This window comes from Sinohyriopsis cumingii, unplaced genomic scaffold (assembly GCF_028554795.1).
Source record: "Sinohyriopsis cumingii isolate HCF-2022 unplaced genomic scaffold, ASM2855479v2 utg000233l, whole genome shotgun sequence".
Classification (NCBI taxonomy): Eukaryota; Metazoa; Mollusca; class Bivalvia; order Unionida; family Unionidae; genus Sinohyriopsis; species Sinohyriopsis cumingii.
Window position 1 is genome coordinate 330,804 of NW_028315880.1, and position 11,166 is coordinate 341,969.

At 34.2% G+C, this 11,166-nt stretch overlaps 1 long non-coding RNA gene across 1 annotated transcript; it reads right to left on the reverse strand.

Annotated features, from left to right (window-relative positions):
* Positions 1-5,410: 5,410 nt before the first annotated feature.
* LOC149774393 (uncharacterized) lies at positions 5,411-8,662 on the reverse strand. The gene is made up of 2 exons (XR_016416871.1): positions 8,499-8,662; positions 5,411-5,816 (listed from the first exon to the last, which is right to left on the reverse strand). It is a non-coding gene; the product is annotated as an uncharacterized LOC149774393 (long non-coding RNA).
* Positions 8,663-11,166: the final 2,504 nt, after the last annotated feature.

Genomic DNA, 11,166 nt, shown 5'->3' on the forward strand with positions numbered 1-11,166 from the left:
AGACATTTTTAATTCACCTGTCAAATGTATCTAGTTCAAAGGATATATCTTGTTCGTTAGCATTGGAAAATAAAACAAAAACCCTTGACTGATTCTAATATTTTGCAACAGTTTATGAAAATCAAATTAGGGATTTAACATTCGTTGATAAATGTTGGTATAAGAAATTATATATATATACTCCGATTTAATTGTGAATCAATAATAATAATAATAATAATAATAATAATAATAATAATAATAATGATAATAATAATATAGGGAAAGGGTCTGTAGATAATAATGAAAATAATAAAGTGATGTTTATTGATCCTATACAGTGAAATATTCATGATTATATAGGGAAAGAGTCTGTGGTCCATAATAGGAATTCTGAGGTATCTGACAATATCACAAATCTTGACTGATACTGCATTTCAAACGGTCATGCGAATAGCATGTTTATTCAATTATATTGCATCTAACATCTTGAAGAAAGGGAAATCATTGCAATGTCACACAAAGTAAAGCAATGAACAATTATGATATTTTTCGGTATAACACCCTTGCCTTTGCACACAGAAAATTACGAGTGCTTACTACTGTTTTTCATTTACCTTTTCTGACAACTGCTATCAAAATGAAGCCAATATTATTCTGAGTCTTGTTAATATTGTTTGACGCAGTATATGTCTGATATCGCCGCTCATATTTGCTTCATTCAGATCGACGATTTTGGTGTTTTCACCAAGCAATGATATATAGACAATTCTCTCTGTCTAACTGCACGTTATATTTGTACACGCTGATATTGGAAACAAACATATGTCAGTTTTCACAAACGGTATATGACAGTATACCGGACCTTGTCACGCTGGATCATTAAATTCCTCGGCATCTCAGGAACAGCTGAATGTCAATCGAAATTCCAAATGGCGCTAGTATCAATCCTTTTGCGGAATTAGCCAACAATCTTGTCAAATTCCTCAAACTATTTTACTCAGTTCTCGTAGTTGCTATATTTAAAGTGCATTGCACATAAAAATACATCTCGAGTTGGGTTACAGTTGCGATAGGCTCGTGTGGTCAAGAAGTTGTACTTTTTTAAGTACAGTTTACAGAGAGTTAATTTGTCAAAATTGAGCAAAATTATACAATGCAAATTTGATAAGGTAGCCATTGTCACAAGACCTGCATTGATTTTAATTACTATGCAATGTGAAATTAAAACAAGACATTGTGAAAAGATGAAATGAAATCCAACTTGACACTGGTCAGGGTTGAATAAGATTAAATTTAATCACATATGAAAACAAAACTTGCCGATTCCTAGGATAGAACAAGAGTCAACCTGATTGAATTTAGTGCTAATTATAATTAAAAAACGTTTCTTAGAAAATTAAGGAAGGCAAAGAACAAAAAAATTGGCAAAACTGTCAATAATACATATTATTGGAGGCGGGGTGTGTGTGGGGTAAAATGTCCCACTTGGATATAATGTGGGTTATTACTATTTTTCACATGGTCGATATATTTTAAATACAGTATGTGTAGTTTCGTCCTTTTGATACGACAACATGCAAACATATTACTTTTTATAATGAATGGTTCAAATATGCCCGTGAAATTCTTACTCATTTTTCTAGCTACTAGCTTGCTGCAACGCAGAAATGTTTCCTTAACCCGTTTTCTGAAATGTTGGAAAAGGTCGATGTCTAAATGTTGTTATTGTAACCCGCAGGGGTTTGTTATGCCATGTCAGATGGGTAATGCGTTAATAGAAGATTATTGAAGTTGTTAAATTATGCCCAATACTCGCAATAGCTAGATATTTTTGAACACATTTTATAAATTCAACATTAAGTTATTAGCCATTTCAGATCGTCTATTAAATAATACGTTGAGTAATTTAATACCGATTGAAGGATGATGTGTGCTCCAAAATAAAATTAATATAATTAACAACCATGAACTTCTACAATTCTCATAAAAAATGTTGAAATACGTTCAAGAGTGTGGGAGTTATACAATAATCACAAGAGGCTTTACACAAGACAATTTGGATACATTATAATAATGGAAAATAAAAATAAAAATGGCATCCTACATGCATAACCAATTTTGAGTGATGTAAATTCATTATAAGCACACAAAACACACATGGCGCGAATGTTTCTATTCTTATGCTGTCATTTGAATCAGCGTTTGATATCTCATTTTTATTCCATTTAACAACTGATTAATATTGAAAAAACATCGAAACAAACAAATTCAAAGACAGAAAAAGAAAACAGACAATGAGTTCTAAATCATTTACAAAAGGACAGTTGGTGAGGTTAAATTGCTTTGCAGAGAAAGTTACTGGCAAAGAGACTTAACATAAAATAACAGAGAAAACATCGCCTATTTAGAAGTATAACAAGAAACTGTATCAAAAGGAAAAATCGCATGATTACATAAACTATGCTACAACACAACTGGTCCTCATTTTCTTTTGTAACATGATTTTCAAATTTCCGACCTCAGACACAGCTGAAAGACCAAACTTGTACAAACACTGATAATATGTATTAAACATTTGTTAATTCAGAAAATCAAGCTGTAATAATACTGAAACATGGGTTTACAATTGTGTATGAATAATTGTGCAGAAGTATGCATGAACATGAGACCGGGGAAGTATGCATAGTCTATCTGTTATTTAAAAAAAAAACCACTAACAGATCGTCAGGAGCATATATATGTTCAGCAAACAATCTTGAAGATGCTACGTTTCAAATATTTACTGAACAGTGTCTAGCTTGACATGTCATGATAGTAACAAGTTGTTTTGATAAAACGGGCAATCCGTGATGTAATTTCAACTTTAGGCATGCAGGATGAAATTCCTTCAAAATATGGTGCAAACGAAGTTCTACCATCATGATTCATAGACGATGAGAGTGAAAGCGTTCCGTTTGTAAGGTAAAGATTTGAATTATTAAGACATAGACCAGAACGGATTTCAACGAGGAGATGTAAGACAGCTCTTCTAAAAGGTACAATTGCCAAACATGTTGAACATACTGGTTGATAAAACATTTTCATTTGTTTTATGTTAAATGTTATGCACTGCACGAATTGTAGTCGTTATCATTTGGTTGTTGGTTTGACAGATTTATCGTTTTATCTTTTAGCACAGTTTGGTGCTGCTATTTCACTTAATATACTTAGATGAGTGCCATGAAACCATATGGACACATTCATCCCATGGTATATTTTGTGTTAAATGAATATGCCGCTGCTCCAACATCCAGTATGCCCACTACAGTTGTCATCTTGAAAATCGTATCACTTGTCCTCCTGAATGGATGGTCATATCACCAAGAGGTTTCCACTAAAAGACTTCTGGTGATGCCTAATTGGTGCATGATGTAAATGGGCTGATTTGATGACCAATATTGCCACCACAGTGGTTATCATGAAAGTCTTGCTCTCGCTACTGCTGAACAAAAAGTAAACGGGGTATTCAATAAAAGAGACCCTCGTTGCTGTTAAGGCTCTTTTGAAAGTCACATCAAAAATGGTTTTCCAGAAGGCTTCGTGTGATGCTTGATGGCCCCAATGAAAATGATGCCAATTCGACATCCAATATGCTCACCGCAGCAGCTGTTTTGAACATCGTGTTAATATTAATAGATTAGCAAAGATAGTTTCAATACCGAGCAGATAAAATCAAGAAATGATCTTATCTCACATTTTCAGAAGTTATTTTCAGCCAGTTGAGCAACAATCCGTCGAGGGATTCTTATTTACCGTAGGAATTTTTTCGTAAAAGGGAACAAATTAGATTTATCAACACATTTGCTTTCAACAGCAATATTAGCTTAAACGTGAATGGTGATATTGAATAGAACACGTTTAATGCAGTTCTGGGTACAGATTTTAAAGGACTCTCTTATTCCTCCAGCTCCCCAATTAATTCAAAATGTATAAAAAGCTTTCCAAACAAAATGTTATGAATCTCTCCTTACTTAAGACATTTGAAATGATTCATTAATTTATTACGATTCATATGGCCAACAAAAACATTTTCCACATATTAATCCTGTAAACGCTAATTGAAATTGGTAGGCTTATGATCATATCTCAAGCTAATGTCTTTTGCATAATTTGCATTGAGAATAATGAACTCGTACGTGATAAATTTGTCACTGAGGCCCAGCACTTCTTTCATTGTTAAAACTTAAAATTTCTTGTTTTATGTTGAAAAGGTACTGATCCTAATAATGCTATTTATGAAACACAAATTTCAAGCCAAAGCATCAAGTTAAAAATCTTTGCGATCATGTAACTATACTTGCAAAAGGTTAAAATCACATAAATGTTATACACAAAAATGTTAGACCTGATCTAAGATTTGTCTCTCTATAGCGAGCTAAATTTCGATGACCTAGACTCACTCTAGGCATAATCACAGGCCATATATTATGAACATGTTTAGAGGTAAAAGCCTGATTGAGGCTCATGAAATACAGATGTGATCATTTTGATACTTTATTTAGTAGATATTTATAATGATAGACATATCATTGATGTTGGGTCTTATTGCAACTTACTTTAAGGACCTTTGATGAATTCTAATCTCAGCTGATTATGTGGTTAATATGTTGAGCTTACTTACATGTTCAAAGAATTTATAAAATACAGCTTGGAGCATAAGTTTGAATTCAGTGCTCAAAATGATTCTAACTTAAGGGGCCTTGTCATGGTGTCACGAAGTCTCTTAAGCTGGATGTACGTTAAAACGCTGACCCATAGTTGGTACGTGTTTTGATTCAAATCTCATTTCTTCCACAAGGAAAATAAAACCGAAATGCGACTTTAAAGCATTGGGTTGCTTTTTCTCTTTTCGATACTTGCATCAATAACTAATTATGCGATTCACACATTCTTCTATAGAAATCCAGAGAGAGCAATTTCGGTTCTGTCTGGTGTATATAAATAATTCTCTATAGTTAATTATATATACCTTGATTTCTTTCATTGGCATCCGGAATGACTGTGCAGATACATGAGAATTACTTACTAGGTCGTCGCAAGAGTGTGTCTGCTGTGCACGAAAGCATATAACACCAATTGAGTAACATAATTATTTTGGTAATGTGTGCTTAGTCGTGACGGAATAAGGGATCGTGTGTGCAGGCAAGGGGATGGGTGCCGTTTACCTGCGGACCCGAGTACGAATTAAAAATTCTTTAACCTGTACGACAGTATTATTTGTATTATATATATATATATATATATATATATATATATATATATATATATATATATATATATATATATATATATCCAGTTTTGTCTTATGTTTAAGCATTTTACTTTGGCATTTTAGTTTCTATTTTCACTTGTTGCATGCAGGATAAGAATAAATATGACATATATGCAATTCGATATTTTGATTTTATTTGCTAAGTCATTTGCTTTTGAAAGTGTGATCAATCTTTCTCTCTTTCCTTTTCATATGTTCAGCCAGAGACTGTTGACAGCGGCTGACGTCTTTAGTCAATAATGTTCTACACAACGCATTAGAATATCAGTTTAACGTAGACAATAAATAAATACGTAAATATGTTAGCATGACTGTTCTGCAAATATTGCCAAATATGTATTCATTAACGAGTTCATGGCTGATCACTTTTGCTGCTTTCTGGTTTCAAATCAATCGAAATTACCCTATTTGACTTATCACATTCATCACACCACGTTTTGCAAAGCTGGTAGAGTCCAATCAAACCTTGCAGACCTATTTCTATCCAATCAAGTATTCTGGAGTCAAACCACACGCACATGATCTGAAAAAGAATATAAAAATCTTAATATTTTCTGACTTTAATATTATTGATGGAGTTCAGTTCATACATTTCCACATAAACGAATAAAAAAACAATGATGACGACAGCAAAACTAACACAAAGAGAGCTTATTTCCACAAAAGCTGCAACTACATTGATACTCTTTTTTAACGTTTATATAGATAGATAGAAGGTATTTTCACAGAAAGAACTTATCAAAACTTAGCACATTTACAAAAGAGTTGGAACCCCTTCAACACCTGCACTAGTTGAAACTATATAAGAACACTTTTCTAGACTGTTAGTATACTCAGGATAGTGTCCGTAAGTTAAGAAATAGAAGGATATTTCAACATTAAACTACCAGTATATAAAACGTATTTGCAAAACGTTGCTATCAAAATCATTCAGCGGCAAGAATCAGAAGATAGTATTATGAAAAACACCATGGTAGCTGGGTACCTGCGACTACATTCTTCTCTAAGGCCATGCAATGATTAGTACGTACGACCTACTTGTATCAAAAACTAACTGCATGATGGCTGTTAAGTCGTACCTTTCATATCAAGAGATTACCAGAATAACTTCTTTTAAAGATATATTTTAATTAGGAAATAGGATTTTCTGTTTTCGACACTTTTTTTAACACTTCCAATTTTTAGTTTACTCACTTATATGCAATAATATGTGCGCTCTGATTGCAATATGAATAATTTAACCTGAATGAATGCAATATGTTGTAACAACATAATTAGCTTTCACGTAATTATGACCGGCTTGATTTAGGGTATGAACAAACATTTGCCTATTGGTAGGTACAAACAATATCCTGTTTTTATCTTCCGTACTGAAATTCAAACAGTTGGTCAGGGTGTTACTCTACTTCGGGACGTGTGCTTTCTTCTATGCACGGAGATATTCCTGGCCTCAAAGTGGCCTATGCGCATTGTTGTTTTCTTGGACTCCATATCATTCCAATAAACACCAGTACTGGAGGCATGAGATCTGAGATCTCTGAAACTGATGCTGTATGGAGCGAAACATAATTCCGTAAACTTTCTATGACATCAGATTATCAATTGGACGGCATAAAGTGCTTATAATAGCTTTCTTTTTTTCCCAGTCCATCACTTCCTTCTTGTGTGCCATATACGTGTTAATTCTTTCTCTACACTAGCGATTGAAGTAAGTATAAACTTCCATCACCCGATCCAGGAAGTCTGACTGTTCACTGTTCTTATCGTAATTAAGATATACCTCTCTTAAGGTTACATTCTTCATTCTGTATCATATTACTAAATCTTGGAAATCACACGAAATTTTGTCAGGCCCTTTCTATAATTTTAAGTATAATTTATACTTGTTTATTTATAGGAGGAGTACTTTACTTTTATCACTTTGGATACGATATAACACCCGCTAAAAGCAATATCTGAAAGATGTAATTCAACAGGCTATTCTTGTGCCCAAATACATCATCCCCTCAATATGATGGTGCCGGAAATGGATATAGATTATACCTTGGAGAGGAACCGTTGTACTGATGTGGAGATTATTTGTAGCCATTTCATTTCGAAGCTACTGCTGCATTAAATTAAAGTTGTAAATCGGAATGATTGCAGAAAGAAAAAAAACTAATAAGCTTTCATTCCCTATGCAAATTATGGTTTCGTGATTATGTCACATCTTTCCCAGAGATAATCCAACCATAGTCATATATATCCTGGATGAATTCCTCGGTCGTCTGTACAAAAGAACGTGTTTCGTATACAGTGTTGGTCAACATTTCCACCTGTGTCGATTGTTAACTTGTTGACATGCATCTTTTCCTTTACTTTTGCATCTAACGGAATCAAGGAAAATTGGAAAACATGCACCATTTGAAATTTTCACAACTGGATTACATTTTATGAAAAGAATGAATGATCGTTTAATCTCTGGTTAACCAATTTCTGCCTCTGGAGTCTACTCCATGCAATGAAGTGGCATAATAATAATAATAATAATAATAATAATAATGATGATGATGATGATGATGATGATGATACTCATCGGATATGTAGTCGTGGTGATAAACTCAGTTTCTCGATAACAAGTCAAGTGTTGGTGGCTCAATACTCACTAGTAATATTAAAGTTGTCAACTGCTAAATAGCTCACTAACTTGTCCAAGGACGAATTATGAAATTGTAACGAATCGATGAACTGCAATTGTACGAGTTTAAACGTGAATGTTTTCAATTTTTATTATGGAATAAAATGCATTGGTGCTTTCCCTGGATTAGAAAGACAAATTGGTAGATATTTTTCAATTTCTTTAGAATAGTAATCGCTTAAGGTACATATAACACTTTTGACCGGTAAAAGAAACTTGCTTCTGCCATAGTATTTGATCAAATATGGTATAGGTAGTAAATAAGTATATTCCAGTAATAAAACTGATGTACACTATGACACCAATAAAATCTTCACAAGAACATATAAATAAATCGCCGATTTGAGCGAGGATCTTAAAACAACTATCCTTCCAGTCAGTATGTTTTCTCTCTCTCATATATATCGAGAGAGAGAGAGAGAGAGAGAGAGAGAGAGAGAGAGAGAGAGAGAGACCTGTGTGTGTCTATGTGTCTGTCTGTGTGTGTTTCTCTGTGTGAGTGCGTGCACCTTAATTTCATTTACTCACAGTTAGAATAAGGTCACAACAGTTGCTTCTTTCGATGCTGCTGTGTGTATGGCAAGTCGCTGTGATCTTGGAGAAACCACACCTCTAAGAAGTTTGAAATCACATTGTTGATAAACGAATGAGAATTTTTTTTTTGCATGCTCTGTTTTGCACGCATATGTAAATTTTATTACGCATTCAATTCAAGAGTGAAAACTGCGTGAGGTAAGTTACCTGACAAATCTTGAATTTAAATATATCCCAAATCAATAATCAAGTCATAAACTTTCAGCATGTCGACAAATCGATATCTCATGACACGTTAAATGAATATATGACCATAAACACTTGCTATAATGATTATATATATAGTATTCACCCTTGACAAGAAAAGGTAACCCGAAATAACTCTTTCCAAAGGAAAAATCACTGAGGGTTTCAATAAAATTATTCTCCAGCAACTCTTTGAATTTATAATAACTGACATTGATCAATTTGGAAACTTTAAGAAAGAAAGACATACAGACAGAAGACCAAGACAGACAATGAGAGAAAGAGAGGGAGAGGGAGCCAAATACAGAGAGAGGGACAGAAGAGTTAGTGAGAGTGAAAGAAAGATAAAGAGACAAAGATTAAGATAAGAGAGATTTGATACGTAATTAATAACTAAATAAATCGGTAAACCAAAGATGCCTTTGGTTTGTCTCTATCGCGTGTTTTACAGAGACGGTATACTCCGGACTACCTCGCGAAATCCTTAACCAGTTGCTTCCTTTAAACTGGTTATAATGTAATTTTTCAGAAACGTTTGTTATGTTTGCATAAGCATGGTATAATTTCCTGCTCTTATTTCTTTAAAATTGTTTATAAAAATGTTCATAATTAGTATTGCATCAAACTTAAAATACTTTAAAGCATGAATCATAAAATGAAAGACTAACAAGTCATTAATATCGCCATAAATGATCACATTAAAGAGCTCGAAATTTTGTACTAAATAATACATTAAGATACTGCGGTTTCAATGTCTCGCTTATCTTGATAATAAGACAGTTCCAAGCTTTTGTAAATTCAATACTATTTTCACCAGGAAATCTGCATACAGAGATATGATTATAATCAGTTTCCCCACTTATAAAATATTCCTTTGCGAGAGAAATACTGTAAATTGGTGATGGTGTCATCATTGCAAACCACGGGAGACTATTTAGTAACTCTCTGTTCAACCGTGACTGTTTGCGATATTATTTCCTTCTTGTTTTATGAACATGTATTCCATATAGCTAATGAAATAAGTTCTTATAAATCAAAGAAAGTCACTTGTTTTCGATCGACGAGTGACTTTGCGTGGAAGAGAAGGTCTGATTGGAGTAGCTACGACTGAAAATATTCTGTAGCGATTATTGTCACGCAATGGCATAAATCCCTTTTTTATTAAATATAGGTACTCGGGGTTTCGTTTTTCGTGTACAACGATACCCGAGGGTGATTTATGTATATTCTACAATATTTCGAAACAGTGAGTTCTGTTCAACCTATGTCGCACGTGCGAAGTGCTTTCGATGGGAAAAGCCGAATACATCAAGCGCACAGACGATGTTGGGCTGCATCGTCTGTGTATAATTGCCTCACCTTAAGACGAACTCTTTACGTTACTTAACGGTTTGTCAGTGAGCAGTCTACATAAGGACTTGCACATCTTCAGCTGCAGAGGTATTAAAGTTATTTATTAATTTCTTGTTTATAAGTTATAACTATTGTACTACCACGTTTATTTTTGTAGATCTTCTATGTAACTTCGGCAAATATTTTCTATTTTTGTTTGTGACTAAGCAATATATATATTTTAGCTATAAAGCTGCATTTTATTAAGAAACGTTAAGCACCATATGATTCTTATCAGACAGGTGGTTTCACTTATGAACCTGTTTATTGTTTTTTGTCATGGTGTGCCGATAATGTAATTTGTTTAGCTAACCGTATATAACATCATTATATGTGATCGTCAATCATTGTACACAGTGTTAGATTTATTTTAATCTGATCGGAGCTCACCATGGTGATTAGAGCTGACCGTGGCAGCTGTGGAGCTGATCCATGGTGATCAGAGCTGATGGCAGCTGTGGAGTTGAACATGGTGGTCAGGGTTTATGGGATACCAGCTGTAGAGCTGACCACGGAAGTTGACCACGTCGGATGTGGTTCTCGCCATAGTGGTTTTAGAGCTAATGATGAAGCTGGCGACAGGAGTAGTAAATAGGGTCGATTTGGCGACAATGGGACTTTAATGTTAAAATAAGGGTTTGCCCTTTGGCGACAATGGGAATTTAACATGAGGAAATTTAACAGGGATGTGACTGTAGAGCGACAAGGGAAAGAGAGCGTCTGACGCCAGGGATGGGAAGATTGGTAGCACTGTAGCACTAGAGGCAGGTGACGTCACACAAAGAGCGGGGTGTACAGAGAGAATACAGACAAGACTTACATTATACACAGAAAACATTTAAACAATATTTTTTTGTTTGGGAGTTAGACAAGAAAGTCAATTTCTTTTCGAGACGTATGAATGGCCCTGAAAAGGGCCTTTGGGTTTCTTCTTCTTCTTCTTTTTGTTCTTCACACCACTTGTCGACCCAAATTCAACGGGAACAGGTCTTGTAATAAGTAATGGAAATCATCCACGGTTTGA